The sequence below is a fragment of the Centrocercus urophasianus genome, unplaced genomic scaffold (assembly GCF_019232065.1).
Source record: "Centrocercus urophasianus isolate 14NV4802_14NV808 unplaced genomic scaffold, USGS_Curo_1.0 seq_38, whole genome shotgun sequence".
Lineage (NCBI taxonomy): Eukaryota > Metazoa > Chordata > Aves > Galliformes > Phasianidae > Centrocercus > Centrocercus urophasianus.
Genome location: NW_024884955.1, coordinates 5,902,591 through 5,926,981, shown reverse-complemented (window position 1 = coordinate 5,926,981; position 24,391 = coordinate 5,902,591). Strand labels below are relative to the sequence as shown.

The window sequence follows — 24,391 nt, the reverse complement described above, 5'->3', positions numbered from 1 at the left end:
CTTGCAGAGATTCCCTTTCTTATCTGCCCTTCTACCTGCAGCAGCTCTGGTTTCCCGCACGGATGGAGGAAAGCAGTACCAAGAGAGTGGTGAGGTGCTGGAACAGGCTGCCCAGAGAAGCTATGGATGCTTCATCCCTGGAGATGTTCAAGGCCAGGTTGAATGGGGCCCTGGTAACCTGGTCTACTATTAAATGTGGAGGTTGCATTTGGCAGGGGGTTGGAGCTTGATGATCCTTGAGGTCCCTTCCAACTCAAGCCATTCCATGATTCTGTGATTCTATGAAAGTAAAGCTAGCACCGAAGAACAAAACCATGATGCCATAGGAGGCAAAGGGGAGGAAGAAAAGTTCTCTGAAGCAGGATTGCCTTGCTCCAAGTGTCCCAGTGCACGGGAAGGAGAAGGTATAGAGCTGGGGTCTGCAGCATTCCAAATAGCTTCACCTGACAGTGCTCACTGGACACAGGAGGTGAGCTGCTGCTGATGTCTCCTTCTGACAGAGCCCTTGGGAAAACACCACTGAGTGCTTGTTAGTGCAGAAAGATTTGTTAACACCATTAATTAGAAGTGAAGCTTGTATTCCACGTGGCAGATGACTCTTTCGTTTTAAAAAAGCCAACACTCAGATTAGGGGGTCTGCTCTTACTAATCTGATGAATCACAATATTTAGCATGGGGTTTCTTTGCAGAGAAAGCGTTGGGGTGGTACTCTGAAATCTTTTTCAGCTGTGGAGGAGGGAGATTTGAAAGGATGGATGTGAAGCCTGGCAGTGAGCTGAGGTGGTGCTGGGAAGAGAGCAGGAACGAGACAACGGCATATTGGAGCAGAAACATGGGCCTTGAGGGATGCTGCTCTGACACTGAGCCATTCCACCTGGACATTGAGCAATTGAAATGAGATACATCAAATGTTAGGGCCTTCCAAATGGTGCTGAACGTGGCCAGCCCTGGCAGAAGCATCCAGGCATGCCTGGAGGAGGAGAACATTGCAATGGATGGGGAGTGCTGTACCAGGAAACGGCTCTCCTGCCTTCCCATTGCTCACTGGTTTGCTCTGGGAGCTTTGCCTCTTTGGATTCCATTTTCTTTGGACTCCTGTGCCCCAGCAGTCATGAAGGGCTTTGCCATGGGCTTCCCCCAGTGCAATACTGAGCCACAGCTGGAAAGCCTTACCTCTGCCTTCCCTCTGCAGCTGTATGAAGCAGTATAATTAATAGTAATGCCCCTTGCCAGAGGCAGAGACGTAGTTGATGAGCAACTGTAAATTCCCTTTGTCATTCTTTTTCTATTTGTTTAACCAGATGTGTGCAATGGGGGGCAAAGCAGATCTGTTATTTATGTGTGGTGGGAGCAACAAAGCAAACCGTCTGTCATTTTGCAATTTGCTGACCAATGCTACAGCTAATCAGCATTTTTCACTGTCTTTGCAGGAAGTCTTGTAGAGTGTGATCCATCAGTGATGCAGCGCGTTTGTTGAGAAATGCACATTTTGTAGGCAGTAGCACTGGGGAGCTTTGTTCTACAGAACAAAAAAATAAACAGAGTGGGTTTTAATTGAAGGATTTTTTTTTCAAAGTGACTTTTCCAGTGCAAATTGTCATAGAAGATATTTTATCTTCAAGCTGTCGTGTTTGTAGGAAGGTGAAAGAGAGCCTTAACGTTTACTTGAGAAACTGTGGATTGTCACTTGGGCTTTAATCTGCAAAAAAGAATGTTTGGAGGAGTATGCATTTCCATGAGCTTTATCTGGTATTTGCTGGAGAGACCTTTCCAGCTCCGTTAGTCAGTCAGATGTGGGTGGATGTCTCTGTGCTATAGCTGTTACCCCAACCCATGGCAGTGTCTCTCAGTCTCCATCGACTGCTGCTTCATTCCGTCAAGCACCCGTGCATCTCATTTTGGAGGATCCCTTTTCACAGCTTATTTGTCAAGGGCAAAAATTTGCTTTCAAGCTTTGCCAGAAGAGTGTGGGCAGCAGGAGATAAGAGTGACAAATCGGCACACGTGGGACAAAGTTGGGTCCTTGAGCTCCAGCACCATAGCACAGCCGCTGCTCATGTCTCACGCAGGCAGGGGCACGGTGCTTTTGCAGACCACAGCTTAATGGACACTCTCCTTGAGGTGCTCTTGCCTTATTTCCTTCGTGCACATGCTTGAAGTCGTGCAGGTTTGTGCCCCCACAGCCTTTCTCCTCTAGAAGTCCCAGTGCGTGCAGCTCCTTGTTGCAGCTGGTGATGTCCGATCTGATGCCCTCCAAGGGCAGGGATGGACAGTGATGCTGGAAGCCATCTGGAAGGGCTCTATCCCATTACCACCAGCATCCCGTGGTGGGGGGAGCAGCTTGCTCTGGTGCAGTCCTCTCTAAACCCTTCTGCCTCCTGATGCTGACTTTTCCCAGGAGGATTTTTGCATCATGCCTTTGCAAAGATTTTTGAGCCTCTAGCTTCCAGCTGAGCTTTTCCAGAGGGCGGTTGTTAGCATCGAGCCACATCTTTTCTGCTCAGCAGTGTATTTCTGGGAAGCCCAGCAGCATCCTTTCCTTGGAGAACAGCCCTGCAGCAGTAAGGAGCAGCCCCAGGGCTCCCCCAGAGGCTTCCCTGAGATGGCCCCAGGTGTGTCCCCCTATCATGGTACCTCTTTGAGCAGCAGTGCACAAACAAGTGCTTGGCAATGTCATTGCTCCAGGTTATGACTTTATTTTCCAGCCTCAGGGGTGAGGATAAACCCCAGGGACGTTTGAGGCAGCTGAGAAAAACAACTGAGCAGGAAAACCTCTGAAGGTGGTTGTTTACATACAGAGGAAGCTGCAACAAGGTGATGCAGTGCACAGGATTCCAGTGATGTTCTTCGTGGTTAGCGAGATAGTTGGGGATGTGACACACAAACCTTGGCTCTTAGAGCCATGAGGACCAGTGGCTGTGTTGGTGAGGTGGCAGGAGCAGCTCAGAGCACGTATCCCTGGGTGCCAGGTGCAAGGAGTAATCTCAGCAGGTGGTGTCAGTGTGATCCAGATGCACTTAAAACGTGCTCAGTGCACTTAATGCTGATGGAGAGCTGGTGCTGGAGGCATCCAGCTGAGAGGAGACACCCAGAAAGCAGCTTTGTTTCCTGGAAAAATAACCACACCAGCTTGGCACTGCTCCTGGCAGCAAGCACGATGTAGAGGAGATCCCAGGAAGCTCAGCACCCCACTGTGTGCTGCCAGGCTCCCATGGAATGCAGAGCCTCACTCTGGGGATGGCCCAGCAGCTCTTCTGGCAGCGGTGACAGGAGGAGTAGCAGGGAAGGGATGGCAAACATCTCTCCTGCAACGCAGGCAGCTCGGATTTTAGCAGGAGAGTTTGCATAACTGCAGTGTGCAGATCGATAACGTGATGCACAGCAGCTGCTATCAGTAAAGTGCGCCGACGAGCCTCATTAACGCTGGCTTATGAGTGCAGTTGAGTGTAATTGTTCACTGTATTTAAAAGCCAGAAAGGGGAAAAATTGCCAGAATATATCCTTGGTGTGTGTGAAATGCTGGAAATAATGGAGTGAGGGGAAGGCATTGGTGGTTAGAGCCGTGTGAAGGAGGCAGGGCTGTGACTGAGGGAAGCGAATAAAATGTTCTGCCTGGTGCCATGGCATTGCATCAGCAGCAGGCTGCTGTAGTGAGGGGTGTCCTTGCACTTGGCGGGGGGTTTAGAACTAGATATCCTTGGGGTTCCTTCCAACCCAAACCATCCTGTGATTCTATGAGCGCTCACAGCGTGCAGGGCGTCCCACCGCCTGCCATGTGCTCGCTGTGCATCTCACATGGCCTTGGAGAGCACTGAGCCCAGAACCTGTGCTAAGATGTCAGCAAAAGCTTCCCTACCTCCCCTTGTAACTTGTGGTGGCCTTTAGTTGTGTCTCTGTTACAATTTGTGCCCTTTATCTCATTTGGTTTTGTCCAGCTTTGAGTTCCAACTGTCTATGCCTCTTCTGCCTTTACCCTCTTGACTAAACTCTCGTACCCAGCACTGCCACACATGGATGCTCTCAGCCAGTGTAATAGAATCACCTTCCAGTCCCCTTTTTGATAAGCTAAGTAGAGCAAAGTGTTTAATTCTCATGCAATCATAAAATGGTTTGGGTTGGAAGGGACCCTTGAGATCACCTCCTTCCAACCCCGTGTTGTAGGCAGGGACACCTCCCTATACACCAGTTTGCTCACAGCCCATCCAGCCTGGCCTGGAATACCTCAAGGGTGCAGGCAACCACAACTCCTCTGGACAACCTGCTCCAATGTCTCACCACCCTCACAGTAAAGAATTTCTTCCTAATATCTAATCTAAATCTGCCCTCTTCCAGTTTTCAATTGTCAAGCAATTCCTCCAGCACTGCGATCTTTTTTTTGTGGCTGCAGTCTCCACATTCTCTCTTTCTTTTAATCTGTAAAAAGAGGATATTGGGCATTCAAGTTTGAAAATCAGACACACCAGAGCCCTGCAGGTGGAGATGTGCCCATCCTGCACTCCGTTACAGAGTCCACCAACAAGCAGGGACAGATGCTGGTGATGGCCCGTGCTGGAAGTAGGTTGTTTGCTGTATGGTAACACCAAAGTGTTGTGGGCATGCTTTGAGTGAGGACTGTGGGCTCAACACGCTGCATCCCCTTCCTGTTTATAAAGATAAATAAAAGAAAATCAGCCCCTTGAGAAGACTGTGGGTCAATACCCAGCTCAGTTTTGACTATATCATTTTAAGCTGAGCTCTTAAACTAATTATATGAGTTACTCACCATAACTCGTTCAGTAAGTAACTCATAGCTCACCATAACTGATATAAGACTTTTGATCAAGTTCAGCTCCAGGGCTTTAAAACCACAAGCTGAATTGGTGCTGCTGTCTCCTGCAGCCATGCCCAGAGGTTTCCTCGTGTAGCTTCCTAAGGTGAGTATTCCCTGGCTCTGTTTCTCCCAGCAGCACACCCCTTCCCCCATCAAATCTCATCTAAAGCTGTGGTGATGAGCACAGCCAGCCTGCTGCCCAAATCAGGGCTGCCCTCCTGAAATCAAAGCAGCTGTGAGCTCTGGGATCAGCCCCTGTGGTAATCACTCCCATCACAGCTTCAGAGGCGTTCCAGGGATGGTGCATCCTCATTTCTTTTCAGCAAACCTTTCAGCAGACCCGGAGAGGGGTTATATTTGCATAATCTTGACTTTTCTTTTTTTTATCACCCTCTCATGATTTTTGAAAGCTGAGATATCTGAAGCGCTTAGCTCCGTGTTGAGCGCTTCATTAAATTTCAGAGCCCTGCTTTCGTAGGCTCCATTAATTAGACACTTGATTGAAAGTCTAAATCTGAAGGCTTGGGTATTGACTACAGCTTTGCTAACCTAAGGTGATCTGTTCAGTGTAGTTAAAGCTTGCCCAGCCAATTTCTTTTCTTAACATCCTTCACCCTGCTATTAAACAGGCACCACAGATTGCTGCAAAGCCTTCGTGTTTCCACTGCATCGGCTGGAGTGTCTCAAAGATTTATTTTAGCTCTTGAGCTCCATTGTTACTTGAATTTTCTGCTGCAGTTGTTAATAAAGATGATGCTTAATAAAGACGGCCTGTTCATTTAGCAGGCAGCACTTAATGACCAGCAGGAATTGTGTCTTGAATGCTCTCCTAGCCTTGTGGGGGCCTTTTTTTTTTTAAGTAGTTTTTTGGATAGTCGTATAACAAGCAAGGAGCCCCTTGTCAAATGCCAGCCTGCCTTTCCTGTCTGCAATTTAGGCTTCAGCATTTCCATTCAATGGATATGGAGCTGTACAGAGCCACTCTTCCCATGGACACAGATGTGCAGGTGGAAGGCAGGTGCCTGATGTGATGGACCTGCCCTGCAGATCACTGATGCTCCTCTGTCCAAGCAGTTATGGAATGAGCAAATACAGCCTGGCTCTGTGCTACTTCTCCACCCCACATTGCTTCTGCATTGAGCACAGGCAGAGGGCAGCCAGAGAAAAAGCTGATGGAGGGGAGTGAGGACAGAGATGGGGGCAGGGGAGTGCCCCAGAGTGAGCTTCCTGGCTGCACAGCTGGGACTGGAGGCCGGAAGATGCTGAGTTAGAAGCGGTAAGAAGAGACTTGCTAGGCAGTGTATCTTAGTGGGATGTTCGCAGTTGGGTCACTTGTCTGGGATAGTGTGTGCCCCCTAATTTCTCTCTCTGCCAACATCACCCAGCTTTCCTATCAGTGACCCATTCCATAAGGATGTGCCATCTCAGGTGTAGCTGTAGCCATTAACTCTCCAATGTTCTGTATCCCTGTGCCACTCAAACCAAGCTGCAGTATCCCCGCATGTTATCAGGCCTTGCTTACCTTCCTTTGTACCACTTGCTGCTTGACCTGGCTCAAGCTCTACTTGTGAAAGGAACAACTTTCTGATTATTGCTGTTGTAGGTTCCCCAAGAGATATCAGGATATTTTCCAAAGATATTAGATATGTCTGTCTCATATTACCCTCCCTGGAACTGTCTCCCATTCCTGGTGGGAGCCAGCTGTTCCAGCATCTGCCCAAGCTTGTACATCTCCTACCTCCAATGCCTCAGACAGACCAGTTTTCCTTCCCTCTCCTCCCAACAGCTCACACTGTTGCAATTCAATTAGCTGGCCCAGGCGAGCCTTCCTGTGCCCATTTTGTCCTGACAAAAGTGGCAATCAAGGTAGACAGTAATTTAATTTAATTTTCTTCTGAAGCTTTAAGTGGGATAATCCTAAAGCTTAATCTTGCCTCTGAGTCACAGACAGTGGCCTTGGTCACTTGTGAGAGGTTGTTTTTAGCTTCTTGTTCTGCTCAGCATCTCTCGACTTCACTCATGCGTTACTCTCTCTCCTCCTGGTGGATATTTCTGACCTCTCTTTGCAGGTACAGATGAGACCCACAGCTGCCTCCCAGCAGTTCTGTGCATGTGAGCCCATAGAGAAAGATTGAGAAATAGATTTGTAGGTGAAGGATGTTACTCCTTCTCCATGCAGACGTAGCATTTTTGTTTTCTGAATATAATGGGCTCTTTACTGCCCAACTCATCTTTTTGAAGTGCATTTAAATGGGTAGTGGTATTAATGTGTTGGAGAGTACAAGGCTGCACAGAACTGTGTCCAAAGCAACCCCCCCCCCGGTGGCTTGCTTGTTCACCTATTGACCTTTGTAAACATCTTTTCAGGTGTTAACATTTGCACATGGGTGGCAATGACGTGCTATCATAAACACCGAATGCAGTTAGCATACAAGCTGTATTAGCTCCATTTACAGATGGAATCAGGGCCCAAGGAAAGGCTGAGTAGCTGGTTAGGGTTGCACATAAGGACCTGAATGCAGATCTTCACATTCTCCTCTGATAGCCCTGGAAGCCCCTCTGTTGCTGCTGGGACAGGGACATTAGTGGAGGTGCAGAAAGTGCCTTGCCATCAAGGGGGAGCTTGGAAAGAAGGGAGTTCAGTGTAGCAAAATTAGGTGGAAGATGGTGGTATTTGTGTGTGCGAGCATGGTGTCAGGTTTTGTGCCCATTGCCCATGGTGTGTTCAAACTGTACAAGAGCATAACTTTGCAAAGTGGCAGTGTCTTGTTTGTAAAAAAAATTAAAAACAAAAACCAAGTACTGAACTGTTGGTGGCAACACACAGGGGAAAACTGTCATCTTGCGAAAGATGAATGGCTGATGGAATCCAGCAGAGCTGATGGCCCATGTCTCACTGAAGGCTGTACAGGTGCACCCCAATCCACAGCACTGTGGGGCAGCAGCTCTGAGGATGCTGACCACCCTTCTCTGTCTGCCTTGGGGGTGTTTGGTCCTCATCTGTTTGGGGTATTTTCAAGTGCTAATTTGAGACTGATGTTTTTCTTTTGGCACAGCAGAGCCCAGGTTTTGGGAGCTGTGCAGTGCTCTTTCGTGAAATGTGCCACTGGGGATTATAGAATCCTCAAATGGCCTGGATTGCAAAAGAGCACAGCGCTCATCCAGTTCCAACCCCCTGCTGTGTGCAGGTCGCCAATCAGCAGACCAGACTGCCCAGAGCCACATCCAGCCTGGCCTTGAATGCCTGCAGGGATGGGGCATCCACAGCCTCCTTGGGCAATCTGTTCCAGTGCCTCACCACCCTCTGTGTGACAAAATTCCTCCTAATATCCAACCTAAAGCTCCCCTGTCTCAGTTTAAAACCATTCCCCCTTGTCCTATCACTGTTCACCCTCACAAACAGCCGTTCCCCCTCTTGCTTATACGCTCCCTTCAAGAATTGGAACTTTCTTTTCCAAGCTAAATAAGCCCAATTACCTCAACCTTTCTTCATGGGATGGTGGGGACACATCAGCATCAGAGAGGGCGGTGGGGCAGCGCACTGAGCAGGCACAGAGCTCAGCTGGGCTTGGTTTGCAGCCCTGCTTACTGCTGGTGCTCACTTGGTTCCTGCAGCTGCTGGAATCTTTGCTGTTCTGCAGCCTGCAGGGAGAAGTGGTCGTTGTGTCACTGCAAGGCAGCAGGGAATGAGTTCTGCCTGCCCAAGGTTTCAGGGCGTTGGTTCATGGCTTTATGCATTTTATATCGGGGACCTGGTCCAGCAAAACACTTAGGCTGAAGGGATGTCCTGTTGCATGTAATTAGTTTGCTCATCTGCATGGATTGGAACAAATAATTTCCTGATTTCCTGGGTCAGCATCAGGGTGCTGAGCACCTTGCAAGCTGCTCCTGCCTCATGTTTCAGGGCAGAGTATTTCATGTGGGTTGAGGTGAGCCTTTGCTTTATGCATGTAAACCTAGCAGGGTACAGGACTCTGTAATTTCCTTTCTGCAACAAAAGGCAGCAGAGGGAGCGAGCCCAGAGGAGAGCACATTGATATGGGGACCATCAGGATTATTCTGGGGATATCAGCTTATAACAGATTTAGGTGGAGTTATGGTCCTATCCCACATATTGCTTCCAATGAAGGAACAGAGAGCAGTAAGAGGCTCTGGATGCGGGGAGATAATTAATCACAGGCTAATCTGAAGCCAGAATTAAGATGCAGCCTGTTCTGAAGGCTGTGCCCTGCCAGCTGTGCTGGTGGAAGTGGAAATCAATGGCAATTTATCCGAATACTGTGGGCTGCGAATGGCAATTGCTGAGGAGTAGGTTGTGTTTGGCTCCATCCTTTAGCAGAGAGCAGAACAGGACCATCAGGAGCAGGAGAAGCTGCTTAGGTGAGAAATCAGGAATGTGGGAATTCACTCCTGGTGAAGGAGGCTGAGACCAAGCAGTGCTTGAGCCCATGTCTCTCATTTGCGTAATGGAGGCACTTTTGTTCTGCTTTATGATTTGCACAATATTCACTGTGTTCTGCTGTGTAATTTGCAGAAGGTGAAGTGCTGGGAAGGTTTTGAAGAGTAGACGTCCTGGTTTTTTTTTGGTGTGTCCTACTGAGCAAGGGGAGGATTTAGTAGAAATGGCACTGTGTTACTTTGGATTGCTTGAGGTGTTATATGCCAGAATGGCACCTGGCCCTGTAGATGGTTAAAGTGATCATCCGTGGTGTATAAAGTGATTGTCCATGGTCCATAAATTGCTGGACCATTGTCTGTAAAGTGGTGGTTTGTAGTCTAAAGGCAGTGCAGCCCACCATCACAAGCTGGGTGCCAGGTGTTCCCCACCTTCTCAGCGCATGGCGGTCTAATAGGTTGGAAAAGGGAGCAGAAAGGGGAGGAGGAGAGGGAACAATCTGCAACTGCTCTGCTCTTTGTCCATTAAAAAAAAAACAAAACAAAACTGGGGCATTCCTGTGGGACAAGCATGTGACTGCAGTGTCCAGGTTGTGTTTGTTAGGTGCTGTAGCCAAGTTTGCAAGAAGTTGGTGATGCTGCACACAGCTGCAGCTGAGCCTCGTCTCTTACTGCTGTGGCCGTCTCTGTAGGAGTACAGTCACATATTCTGCCTTCTCTGCCATGTTTCTCTGTTAAATTAACCAATAAGCTCCATAGCACCCTGCACACACAGCATCTCTGCACTCCTCTGCAACCTGTGGATGGATGCAGGGATGGATGGATGGATAGATGGAAGAATGCATGGATGGATGGACGGATGGATGGACAGACAAGCAGAACTGGTTGGCCTGAGTTCAATAGTTCTGATGTCCCTATGTGGTTGGTATGAGCAGGAGATGTCATGTTTCTCTAAGTGGTTTTGAAACTGGCTGAGTACCTTGGGCTGGGATTTGGGGCAGCTGAAAGCTGTCTCAACGGACATCCATCAGCACCTCCAGAGTCCTGTTCAAGGCCAGTGATGTGGGTATACACATGGACTCTTTCACTGGCTACCTTCTCTCATCGTCCTGAGCCTGGATATTTGGCTTACACATGTTACTGGCAGTAAACATGGGCATACTCTTCCCTGTGCTTTGGGTTCAGTGCTTTTCTCACTTGGTGTGACACTGTCACACCAGAAGAGCAGGTTCTGTGAGCTGTGTCAGCAGGACCTCTCTGTTGATATCCCAGTAATGATCCTGTACCCTCCTTGTCTGAGCAAGGTATCTTTTTACTTAGGCTGCACTGAACGGCTCTGTTTGCTTAATGGGACTGCACAAATCCCTGGATAGTTTCAGAAATCAGTGGGAATTGTTCATTGTGCAGGAGGTTTTTTTCTTCTGCAATACACCAAAATATGTATTATAAACCAGAAAGAGAAAGCTGCTCCCCTGAGCTTTCTGCTGGGGCATTCAGCATCTTATCTGAGTAAGCAAAATTGCAGCTGAGCACACACGGGCAGGGCCAGGCAGCATGCAGAGCAGCTGGGAGCTGTAGAACAAAAGCCTCTTTGCAGTCCCAATAAATTGGTCCCACGGGAATTTTGCTTTGAAATTATAATTGACCCAGGGAAGAAAACTATTTCATAGACTTTTGAACTCATTAAAAAACTCCATCATTCATCCACAGTTTATTCTTGACACTTAATCAAAAGAAATTTAATGATCTTTCTAACAAACTTAATTTAATGTTGCTGGGAATGTATCTACTCCAAAGTGCGTGTAGGAGTGGAAGGTGTTTATTAGCTGTGTTGGTTGCAGGCACCGAGCACCTCTCAGGAAGATTCCACAGTGAGGATCAACTATTTCAACATCTTCTTTTGGCCGCAGACTGGTGTGCAACTTTGCATCTGGGAGGCTTTTTTAGGAAGTGGGAGATAAGACAGTAGAGACATGTGCAGCTCTGCAGCAGCGCGGCCCCACGGTGTGCCACTGCGGAGCTTGTGGGCATTCTGGCTCTTCTTTGGGGTCACTGCTGTGCCTGCTCTCTGCTGTTCTTTTATCTTTCAGTAGGATCGAGGCTTTTTCACCTTTGGAAAAGGTAAAACAATTCGGTAAAGAATGACATAGGAACAGCTGGTTGAGCTACTGGCATTGAGGGGCCCATTCCCAGAGCAAGGTTTACTCTCAGTTTATTTTTCCTGGCATTTAGCTCAAGACATTTCAGTGAAAGAGATGTTTTCTCTTGGGAAGCCCCTCAAGGAGATAAAATTTCAGGAAAAAAAAAATATACTTCCTATCAACCAGCCCTTGAAAAACCTCCTTTGTAAGGAGGCTTGGGTTTGGAGCGTCCTTCTGCTCCAGGGGTGTCTGGTGCAGCTGTGACACTTGCTGAGCTGTACCATAAAGATTCCTTTCCACCTTGAGTCAAGCTATCTGCATGTCACAGTGTGTGTCGTTTGGCCCCAAACAGTGCTGCTGTGTGCTCACCCTGAGCTGGCAAGGTGCTGTGGAGAAGGGGATTAAAATGCCTCAGGTGGAAGGGGTTGTAAATACTCCAGTTTGGCAATGATCCTGTGTCAGTCATTTAACTGAGTATTGTCACCTGGCAGCATTTTCCATCAAGTGAGTGGTGCCAAATAAAGTCTTCCTGGGCTTTCATTAGGTGAAATGCTGGTGTTAATGGTACAGATAATTGGCTTCTGGAGTGCAGAGCACATCTAGGAGGTCCATAGAACCATAGAGTCACCAAGGCTGGAAAAGACCTCCAAGATCATCCAGTCCAACCATCCAGTCACTAAACCAACCATGTCTCACTAACCCATATCCCTCTACACAGCGTCTAAATGTTCCTTGAACACCTCCAGGGTTGGTGACTCCACCACCCCCCTGGGCAGCCCATTTCAGTGCCCAACCACTCTTTTGGAGAAGTAGTATTTCCTAACATGCAGCCATGAGCAGCTGGTGCTGCTGGGGCTCATGCAGAGCAGCCTTTGGACTTACAGGACTTCTTGACTGAGTTGAACCAAAATGCGAGTGTAAGCTGAACTTTTTCTATTGGTGCATCTAAAAGTGTTCTCTGATGTCTAAAGAGGGTTGTACTTTTGTTGGGGTCTAACCCTAGAAGGTCTCTAAGACCTTCTTAGTGGTCTTCTCTACTGGGAGGAACTCGGCTCTAAGGTGCAGTAACATGAGCAGCTTCTTGGAAGGTCCTGAGAACCACCACACTGCTCACCTGGGAGAGATGAGGAGGAGGATGGTGCAGGGAAGCCAGCCTGCCCTGTGAGAGATATGGCCCCATCCCAGCCCCAGCACTCGGTCACCTCCAGCCTATGCTTGGCTTAACCCCGGCACCACCACAGCTCCCACTCCTGCCTTGCTGTCTCATACACTCATGACTCTGCTCTGGCAGCATGCAACTCCCTGGCAGCTCCATGGGCATCCCACCAAGGTGCCTCCTGCATCCTGCAGCCACTCCTGTGGAAGTCCCAGCTATGTATCTGGTCCCAGACAGAGTGGGGACCCTGCATGGCACCTTTCATGGGAGTGCACAGCAGAGGTCCTGCTTTTGTGCTCCATGCTCAGACTACCCACTGTTAATCCACAGGCTGGGCATCTGCAAGTGCACATGCAGACGTGAGGCTGGAAACCAGGTCACTAAATAGAAAGTGACACTTTTCTAAGTAAAAATGGATAAGTCTCCCAGTGTTTCTTTCCGCTGCCCCTGCCTGTAAATCCTGCCTGTGCTGGGAAGCAGCAGGGCTCCCCTCTGCTTTCTAAGCTTCTCAAAATGACAAAAATCCCTCCTTGGCAAATCCTGGCATTACAGGGGGATGGCTGGTCAGATTCGTATCGCAGCACAAGGAATAAGGAGGCATCGGGTTTATTCTGTCTGGTGGGGGGAATTTACTGATGGTCTTAACCTGCTCCCCAGCATCACAGAAAAAGGAGGGGATGAGTTATTGTCAGGCATACAGCACCCAGGAGTAATGTTTTGGAGAAGTCATTTGCTTTCCCTTGGAAAGGTGATGCCTGATTTTGATTTGGTTACTTGTCTGGATATGTTCATTTTTCTGTGTTGCAAGACTGCAAAGGAGCCATGGGAGATAGCAGAGCACAGATGAAGATTGTGTCAGGCCCAGCCTGGTGTTGGTATCTTCAGCCGTTGATAGCAGCCTGCCTCACCAGGAGGGAGAATACCTCAAGATAACCGAAGAGATCCCCTTCAGAAACTCCTTCACCAGATCCCAGTCATCCTATAGAAACTCATCTACATTTTCTCTGACTGGAAGCATTTCTCATATGTATACATTCATCTCACTACAAAGAATTATTGCCGTGTAGCTCATGCACAAACCTCTCAGATGTGTTTGCAGCATGTGATGTTTTTTCAAGAACAAACAACGGACTGGTTCTGAAACTTCACAGACCTTTCCTTCCCACTTCCTAACCTCCAGAGAGCAAGTGGAAAATACTCAGTGCTTTCAAATGTTAATGACATGTTGTGTTTTGAAAAGGAAAAGAAAAAAAAAAACAACTAGACAGACAATACCCACAAATCACTATGTGATGCTGTCCCTGTGTTCTCCCATCTCTAGCCGCTGTGTTTGTTCCCTTGGTCTCGTTGAGAAGTTCATCCTTATGTCACACATCACAGTTGCTGCAGGTTGAGTAGCTGAGCTGCTTTCAACGAAGCGAAATAAAGTTTGTTCCAGTCCAACAGGGCAGTGCCATTCTGCAGAGGGGATGCATGAGGGAGGAGCAGTGAGGAGCACAGGTCAGCACAGCACTGGAGACCACCTGCCCTCTAGGACAGGACCTCTCATCTCTTGTGTCACCGAGCATCATGTGCCAGGAGCAGCCACAGCCATTAGTCTGGCTGTGGAGAGCAAAGGCAGCCTGAACAGTACCCAACAAAAGACTGGAGTGTGCTGCTTTTAATTAAATATAAATAAAAGCAACACAACGAAGGCAATGCTGGACACATCCACCTGCCTCCTTCTTGATGCTGAGCTCTGTTTACCTGGAAGGAGACTACTTTTGCTCAGAAATAAGTGCACATCCCTGTCCTGGTGCATGCAGCTGCAGGGTTGCTGTGGGGCAGGAGGAGGGCAGAGGTTGGTTTCCATGCAACATGGAAAATGAGTGAGTGTGGGGATTTGTCCCATAGCCCATGCTATAGGCTGTGGTGTGAGGTGAAAAGAACAGAGGGAGCCAGCTCTCCACCTGCCTTCAGTGCCCTGGAGTGTTGACTTTTCTCTTACACATGTGAAACCCAAATATCTTTCATCTTTGTAAAACCCAGGCAGGTTGCTGGTGCTGGTGTGGATGACAGTGGTCGTGCATCCTTACTTTTAATGGTACAATCTGGGCTGTTGCTATGGTTTCAGCACTAACAGATCAAGCTGTAGGAGGCGAAGCAACCCCTGAGAGGAAATAAACCAGTGCTGCTTTGGGAAGGGATTATTAAGTACTATTTTGTTGTTACTATTGCTGCTTGTTTCATTCCTTCAGCCTCCAAGTGTTAGCAGGGCTGGTGATTAGCAGGGCCTGGTGTGTGGGCTGCTTGCGCCCAGTGGCTACCCCTGGGAGAAACCCAGCAAGGAGTGATGCCAGCCCCTATGGCCACATCCCAGCATCAGTCCCATCCTCCATCAGCTGGCGTCAGCATTACCCTCACCTGTCACCCCGCAGAAGATCAGTGTCTCAGCCCATTTTCCAGATGGGAAGACCAAAGCACACAGCTGCAGTCCCCACAGAGAGAAGCAGAAATCAGCTGTGGGTCTGTTCTGTCTCAAGCCAGTGCTGTGTTCATTTCATCAAAACGAGCATCTCAGTCGTGCAAGGCAAAGCTTCAGGCTGTTCTGGCTCTGGAATAGCTTTGTGCAGTGCCACCACGACCACTTGTCACTTTGGCTGGAGCTCGAGGTGACCTGGGGCAGTGCTCCTGTGTGGCAGCCCTTAACATCCTGCTGCAGCCTGTATTATCCTGCTGGGGAAGCAGCCTCACCTTGCTTACCTCTGCGTGTGCTTCGAAAGAAAAATAAGTGCTAGGGGATTCCTCTGCTAATGAATAGACCTGTGTGTGCATGCGTGTAGTGCAGCGTCTAACAAGTGCATCTTGGTGCTTTTTAGGTCTGAGAATGAAAGTTAGAATGAGTAAAATATTGATTTCCCATAAAAGGGTTTTAATCAAGCGCCATGAGACCCCAAGGGGGACAGAGCTCTGCTACAACACCAAATTGCACTTCATACACCATCTATTTTTCAGCCACTGTATCAGTGAGGCTGCCCACTGGACATGCAGCGTTGTGGTGCCTCGGGGAGCAGGGAGAACCTGCTGGGGGGGCATGGAGGAAGCAAGGGTGAGGTAACCAGCTGTGCCAGCGGCGTAACCAGAGGAGGTTACCAGGGGATGAGGTGATGCAGTGTCAACTGTAGCACGAGGGATGCAGTTTCCATTGCAGCCCTGTGAAACCATAGAAGCCCCAGCAGAGCCCAGGGTGTGCACAGAGACAGGCAGCCAAAGCAGGACTGTGGTTGGGCTAATCCTCGGTGCAGGAGGAAGAGCACCAGGACTTCTTTACAGGCAGCAAGTGTTACGAAAATGAAAAGTTTTCATTTCAAAAGTTAAGTTAATGAAGAAAACTCCACTGAGTTCAAAATGGATGGCAAGTCTCTCTTAGTATGAAAAGAAAAGGGTCCATAGCATCTGAAGAGATGTATGAAAGGTAAGGAGGATGAATTCATTGTCTTCTTCATGGCAGTTCTGTAAATAAATCGACCACTTGGCCATGGGCCCCAGAGGAGCTCTGCTGATTGTTCATCTCAGTCTCAAGTTCCCCCAGTGGCATTTAGGTGACTTCAGGGGGTTATTTGGGCATAACTGACTGGTGGGCCTGGTCTGTATCCTCTGTCTTGTGGGCTTTGGAAGCCTTGGGGTCTTTATGCAGCTGAACAGTGCTGGGAATCCTCTCCTGTAAGCCCAGGAGGAGACAAGTGCTTCCCAGGGCATCTCAGAGCCATGACTGCTCTCATTAGCACTGGCTCTGTGTATAAGAGAAAACAAAGCTGTGTTAAGGGCAGAGAAAGACCGCGCTGAATTGGGTAATGAGCCATGATACAGTGAAGTGAATGGTGAAATAAAGCATGCTTTTGTGATACCGGTGGTTACAGCGCTTGAGCTCAGCTTCCCATGCCCTGTGAAGCCAGACCTTCCTGCTGCCATAGCTCACCCCAGGCTGGCACTGGGCTCCCAGCGCAACGGGGCTGTGTCTGCTCCACAAGAGAGTACCACAGGATCCAGAGCTTACCTCATCTCTGCATTGAATTCTAAGAACTCTTTCTTGGCTTTCCAAATTTGGAAGGAATTATCCAAGATAAAGTTTAATCACCAGGACTCCACTTCTTGGAAAGCATCTGATACGCTTCTTGACTAAGGCAAGTCACCATGCTCTGCTCCCTTCATCTTACAATGCTGGAAGTATTTTTGCCCATCCAGTTCTAAAATTACACAAGTCACCAGCCATAGCCAAATCTTCTGCCAGTATAAGCTGGTACAGTGCTACTGAAGTCACCGCTGACCCATCAGTTTGCATCAGTGAAGCATCTGATCCAGAGTTCTCGCTGCTCACATTGCCAGTAGACTTCTATTTCATTAATGTTTTCGTATTTTTATCAGAGTTGTAATTAGGCAAATTGTGTCGAGGGAGATTTTTAATAATAAAGTACTACTAGAAGTAGTGTTTGTTTTCTGAATAAGCAATAGCAGGTCTCACATAAATTACCCACAAGGAGGAAGCATATCTTGCTGCAGCCTCAGGCTCCTGCAGGTTTGCCAACTCGTGTGGTTTTAGCACGGGCATGAAGTCTGTTTTCTTAAAACCTCAGTTCCTATAGGTATGTCAGTTGCAAAATTTCTCACTTTCAGAAAGTAGTGGTGTATTTCTGGCCTATAATGGTGAAGACTTAAAAACTTGGCTTGGTCTTGCAGATGTAAAAACAAAAAACAAAAAAAAAAACCCAGAAGGCAAATGAAAACAACTCGAAGGTGGTTTTTAAGAATATCAAGACTCTAAATTAATTGCAGGACTTTGGCATGTAGAGGAAGCTTAGATGTAAGGTGGGATGGATGAGATGGTAAATCATCCGCGTTGCACAGATGGGATGGGTGTTCAGCTTTGTGCTGTGCATCATGGCAAACCAGATGTACGATGTATGCCCCCAGCAAGCCAGGCTGCCCAGGGCCCCATCCAGCCTGTACTTCCGCTTTTCCTGTCTAGGCCCCTTCAGGTACTGCAAGGCTGCTGTAAGGTCTCTCTGGAGCCTTCTCCTCTGAACACCCCCAGCTCCCTCAGCCTCCATAGCAGAGGTGCTCCAGCCCTCTGAGCATCTTCATGCCCCTCCTCTGGACCAACAGCTCCATGTCTTTCTTGTGCTGTGGGCCCCAGAGCTGAGTGCAGTACTGCAGGTGGAGCCTCACGAGGGCAGAGCAGAAGGGGACAGTCCGTGTGCTGCTGTCCATGCTGCTTTTGGTGCGGCCCAGGACATGGTTGCCTTTCTGGACTGCAGGTGGGCACTGCCAGCTTATGCTGAGTTTCTCATCCACCAGCACTTCCAAGTCCTTCTCAGGGCTGCTCTCAATTCATTCTCTGCCCAGCCTGTATTTGTGCTTGGGATTGCCCCAGCCTGGATTGTACTCCACAAGGTACACAGTATCGTTGTACTCCACAAGGTACACAGATCCACCTCTCAAGCCTGTTTAGGTCCCTCTGGACGCCATCCTTTCCCTGCAGCATGTGACCGCACCACTCAGCTTGGTGTCACCTGCAAACAGAGACGCTCAAAACGTAAGGTCAAATTTTAGCATCCAAATTCAGACCTGTCTGGTCTGATTTAGTCTTAAGTGGTGCCTGGATATTTGTTCCATGATCTGAATGGAGCTCTGGACTCCCCTCTAGATAGTTGTCTCCTACGTTTTGGCTCTTCTCTGAATCCAATCAAGTCTTAATAGCAGGGGCTAATAACTGACATCCAGATAGGGGTTAGGACATAACAGCATATGTAGCTCAGGCTGAGTTGCACTCCGAGTGTATCCTCGACTGCCCAAGCCATCTCCTTTCACCACAAGGAGACAGAAACCTCTCTGGGTCAGGGATCTGATCATGGTTATCAGTGGCAGAAAGTGCTTCTCTGCTTCTTGAGTGTCAGCTGACTGGAGAGGACCCTCGTGGTGATGCTGTGGGCTCTGGGTTTCACATTTCAGTCTGCCCAGTGAGGTGGTGCAGTCACTGTCCCTGGAGGGCAGATGTGGCACTGAGGGACATAGGTACTGGGTATGGTAGGGATGGCTCAGCGGTTGGACTGGATGATCTTAGTGGTCTTTTCCAGCCTTTGTGATTCTATGGTTCAGAACAAATAAATAATTAAATAAATAAAAAGCAATAGATTGAGGACCTGAATGAAAGCTGTGCCCTCAGGAACCATTTCAAGCATTTCTGGGAGCCAGATGTTCTCAATCACTTGCACTACTGTCTTTTGTTTTCATTGCGTCCTTTTTTAGTCCCCATCCTCCTTTTCAGCCTCCACATTTGGGAGGTTCTCATTTACTTATTATTCTTTGGTTTAGCTCCAGTTGCCTTGGCTTTGTAGCAAAGAGCCAGAAAGCATTAGCACCGGGCTCTGGGAATGCTGCAGTGCTGCCCTGCCTGCTTGCTTTCTGAGTACTAATTTATCCACCAAGAGGAGGTGAGGCTGTGCACTGTCACTGTCTGTCCTACCAGGTGCATCCTCCCAGCCCCACATCCCCAAATGGAGTCAGGTTCTTCCAGGAGTTATCTGAACTGCTGTTGTTTTGATTAGAGTGGTTTGTCCTTCCCTGTCACACATAATTTCTGTTACGATGGCTCATTTTTCTTGGCTGTAAGTGGAATTGCAGAAAACAGATAAGTTGTCTTGCTCTTCCTGGCTGATGAATCACACTGCTTTCCCTTTCACATCGCATGCTCTCTGGATTCACTGTCGCCTCTGCTCCACAATACATACTTTCCTTCGCCCAGTGTTTTGTAGATCTCTCCCGAGGCCTGGAAAGTTTTAAAAGCACTCTGTCAAGCCGCACTGTGGTTGCTATGAGAGCCAGCAGAGATGATGCCCTAAGAGTGAGCATTTCAGTCTTTTACGTGGCTTTTGCGAGTAAGTGGAAAAGGCAATAACAGGAATAATGCAGGAGCACTGAGCTTTTGGGTGAGCATGGAGGATGTGACAGCCCAGTGTGGCTATGCTGCAGGCTGCTGGCGAGGAGGGAGATGCTGCTATGGGTATCTTTGCTCACAGTCTCTTGTAGGTTGGCCCCAGGAAGGGAGGTAATGGTGCAGCCCCAGCAGCTGCACAGCTCAGCCCTTCTCATTCTGTAGTGCTCCTTTTGTGAAGCAGATCCTCAGTTTTGCAGCCTTGTTCTTGCAGCTCTTCCAGGCTAAACTGGTTTTACTGGGAAAAGACTCATGTTTGCACCAGAAGCATTTCTCTGCTGGGGCTTCAGCACGCAGCAGGGCTGAGCACTGCTGGCAGGGAGCACTGTCCCCGCTTGTGTCCAGGTGGGCACAAGAGCCACCAAAAGACCCTTAGAGAAGGGGACTCTGCACTCAACCGGTGGCATTTGGTCCCCTTCTCACCCAGCTCCTGAGACACAGCCACCCATCTTGGTTTCACATGTGATGGGGTCAAGGATGGTTCTCCCTGGAACCACAGGACCTGGTACCCAAGAATGGAGTAAGCTGGGAAAGCTGGAGGCCACTGCGAAAGCCCTAAGTGACAACCCAGGACATAAATCAAGAGCGAGCCCTGGAAATCAGCTATTGTTAGGGTAGTTAGAAGTTAGGGTAAGGAGAGAACAAGACCAGAAGCAATGACAAGAGAAAACTACTCTCAGTGCTAGGATGTGATTACAGTAATTACTGATTTTTCTGCAGGAGAGAGCCACAGGCCAGATTAGGAAATAAGACCTCTTTGTGAGCAGTGCAGTGCAGGAGAACCAAGGAACAAGCTTACTGCAATGCTATGGCCAGAGGTGGGCATTGGGGAACTGGAGACCCTAGGACATGTTTGCTGCCAGCTGCTCTGCTGGCACTTGGAGTCTTAACCAAACTACTTGAAAGCATTAAATTCTATTAACAGCCCAAATCTGTCTCAATTTCTTTCAGCTCAGTGGAGTTTTTGAAGCATAAACAGGTTAATAGGGTTGGTGCTCCAGTTCATACCTTCCGTCACAGGCCTATTTTCATTATGGTTTATGACACATCAGGGGAGGCTGAACTACATAAAATTAGTAGGCACAGCCATAAAATTGTGGAGACGTTTCTTTTTATGTCCCATTTTATATGACTGCTCTAACACACAGTCTGGGCTATCGGGGTGCAGCCAGTAGCCGTACTGCTGCCATTAGTGTTAGTGCTATTGTAGTTCCTTGATGAGATCACATATGATAAACACATGATTTGCACAGGGAGAAATGCTTAGTTAGCCACGTGGGCTGCTTGGATCAACCACATTGAGGATGTGGAGATTTCTTGAGGGAAAAGTCTGTCAATACCTGCATTACAACAAAAATCTTGCATTGGTTAAGCAGCACTTATTAACATCTCAGGATCAGCCTTTCCGAAGCATCACCAGATTAGTAATAGAGAGATGGATCTTTCCCACTTGCTGACCGTCACCACTGTGCCCACCATTTTGTGTTGGCTTTAGGGTTTCCTTGTACCAAAATATCTGAACATTGGGAGCTTTTTACTGGCAGAAGTAATATGTGACTTCAGATCTGTTCTCTGCAGGAAGTTGATTACAGCTGGACACATATCAGAAATCACACAAGAATTTGCTGTAACACACCACTTCTCCTGAATCAGCCCTTGGAGTAATCCAGAGGAGCTCCGGGGCTTGTTGGTGGTCTTGGTGCCACCACTCTGGGACCATCTGTCCAGAAACATGTAGATGTGTCAGTCTGGGACGTGGTTTAGCAGTGGACTTGTACTGTTAGGTAGATGATTTGTCTTGATGATCTTAAAGGTCTTTTCTATCCTAAATTATGACTCTATAAGCTTTGGAAGGATTTTCTCCAAGCGTTTTTGCATCCCACCCATTCCCCTCTGCCAAATTTGTGCCTACGGAGAATGGAAAGGGGAAAATAAAATAGGTGCACTTTATCCCTTCTGCAAGTGCTCATTTCCTAGTGTGATTTTTCACATGCTTTTGGAGTAGTTGGCAGCCTACCCCAAAATCTGATTTTCAGTCGATGAACTACTCATCTGGAAACTTGTTCCCCAGCTTTACTCTAGCAGTGCCTTCTTTATTCACTGTGTTCATGAAACTGTATTCTCTACCCAACCTACTAACTCCGTTCATGCCATTCACCTAATTTCATGTAATCATAGAGTAGTTTCAGTTGGAAGGGACCATTAAAGCCCATCTAGTCCAACTCCTCTGCAATGAACAAGAATATCTACAGCTTGATCAGGTGCTCAGAGCCCCATCCAGTCTGACCTTGAATGTCTCCAGGGATGGAACATTCATCACCTCTCTGGGCAACCTACACCAGTGCATCACCACCTTCATTCTAAATTTTTTTTTCCTTATATCCAGTCTAAGTCTTCCCTCTTTTAGTTTGAAGCCATTTCTCCTTGTCGTGTCACAACAGACCCTGCTCAAGAGCCTGTCCCCTTCTTTCTTACAGCCCCTTTGGATGTTGAAAGGCTGCTCTCAGTTCTCCCCAGAGCCTTCTCTTCTCCAGGCTGCACAGCCCCAGCTTTCTCAGCCTCTCCTTGTATGGGAGGCGTTCCATCCCTCAGATCATTTCTGCTGCCCTCCTCTGGATCTGCTCCAGCTGGTCCACGTCCCTCCTGCACTAAGGACTCCACATATGGATGCATTGCTGCAGATGGGGTCTCAGAGCAGAGGGGCCCATCTCCCCTCTCACCCCGCTGCTCATGCTGCTCTGAGTGCAGCCCACAATCTGGTAGGCTTTATGGGCCACGAGAACAGTGTATAAGATACACACTGGTACTTTTACATGGGATGAGCAAACCATTTCATTGGTCAAATAACCTTGCTTCATAATTAATTCTCCCACTTTCCCGCAGAAGAAAATCCTCAGTCCATTCATTTTTCAAACATCACTTGTAAATTAAGACTTCAGTATTTCCAAAGCCCTTCACTTCCCTCGTAACTTGTAAGCTTCTAATCCCTTTAATCTTTCTCGTCAGGAGATGTCCAAGCAACAGGGAGCTGTGTAGAGGTTGATCACACTGGATTCCTGTGTGATGTCCTCCTGCACTGTGCTCCTAGCAGCTCTGTGGTAACACATTACCCAGCTGCTGTGGGTAGATGAATGAAGGGCAATGCCAAAAGCATGAGAGAATGATTTAGTGGGTTGAAAGCAAATTAGGAAGAAAAGGAGCTCTTTCTAAAGCCACTGCTAGCGTGTTGCTGTATGATACTGTACAGATCACTTACCCACCCAGTGAATCCCTTTCCTCTGCCATCTTCTGGGATTTTTACCCATTTCCATCACAGAGAGTTGGAGATGGACCACCCATCTCCTTCATTGTACAGCGCCAAGCATGGGAGCCAAGGATGGTACTGCCGTGCATCCCATAGTACACACCACATCATGTCCAAATTGCTCAAGGCACAACCTGTGCAAGGCACCATGGCCAAATTTGGTGTTGGCTACAGTTGTTACATGCACACCTATTTAATGTATGTGTTTGTCCATCTCCACTTCATTCGGCTACAGTGCATTTCCCTGAGATTTGAACAGGTTCATTAAAAGGTATATAGTGGAATTTCCAGAAGTGCTGGGCAATGGGCAACTAAACTCAAAAGGACAGACCAGAAACATGCTGGAAGCATAAACTGTCTAGTCTGGGGCTTAGCAGTGTATCTGTAGTCCTCTCAGCCTCTTGGCTTGACTTGGATTGGATTTTTGTTTTGGCAAAAATCAGTTCTGGCTTTCTGGGAAATTTGTCTGAGCAAGGATCACAAATTCAGCAATCTGACTCCCAGTAGCATTGTTCAGACTGCACCAAGCAGAACTGAGCCAGACTTGGCTGACTGACCATGCTCAGACAGGTTGCAGGTAGTGTGTCAAGGGAGCACAGGGACGACAAGGAAACACAGAAGTGCCAGTAAGGGCATGAGAAGTGGTTGCCATAACATGGACGTGGTCATCTGTAAGCTGCTAGGCAGGTTACGAATTGCCACCTGTCCTTTCTTCTCTCCTGGAGTTAGGAGCCATCCTTCATGCCCTGGTGGCAATGCAGGAAGACCTCTAAGGTCCCGCTGTGCAGTAGGAACTTCCTTAGGCAGCCAAGCTCTCCCACCAAGAAATAGCCAGAAAGGACAGCTTTGATAGCTGTCCTCTGCAGCTTTGGGCTCTCTGGCAGAGGGGAGGTGCACTATGCTCACTGTCTAGCTTAGGTACATCATATTCCACATATGTCTGCTCCTAAGGTTAGTCATGCTCACTCTGAGCTTAAGATCTTCCTCCCAGCTTACCCTGCAAAAGCTTGCTACGATATGGTTTCTGTCCCCCATGGCTCTCTATCCTTCGGCAACATCTTCAATAGCTCAACATTCCATGCCCACACAGTGATCCAGCAGGTTGCCATCGTATTCCTGGGTGGCCCAGCTCTGCTTCAATCTCCTGGCTTCTGCCTTTCTGTATAACAGAAAGCTCAGTTTGGGTTTGGCTGTGCATCCGTGCTGTTCTCATGCTGCGTGCCCAGCTGTCTGCACAGCAGGATGGGCTGTTGGAGGTGTTCTTGACTGTGGCCCCTTGGCTTCTGTGAGCCTCCAGAGCAGTCTCCAATGGGATTTTGCCAAGCAGATCTCTGAATAAACCAAAGCCTACTCTCATAATTCCAGAATGTGACAATTTCCTTGCTCACTTCTCATGGGATGTTCAACTTCACTGGTTCACGGTCACTGCCACCAAGATCTCTTTTATTCTTCCTGTCTGTGCCAGCTGTTCCATGTTCACAGTAGCAAGTTCAGCAGAATGTCTCCCATTTTCTGCCAGTTGAGTCCCTGCACAGTGTCCCTGTGCAGACCCCCAGGCAAGCAATGACCTATGGTGACATCATCATGTTGGCCAGTGGGGGCCTCCGTCCCCAGC

General features: G+C 48.2%; 1 protein-coding gene across 7 annotated transcripts in view; it reads left to right on the top strand.

The window, feature by feature from the left end:
* RALY (RALY heterogeneous nuclear ribonucleoprotein) overlaps nucleotides 1–24,391 on the top strand; it is a 131,091-nt gene that overhangs the window by 72,802 nt on the left and 33,898 nt on the right. The window lies entirely within an intron of this gene.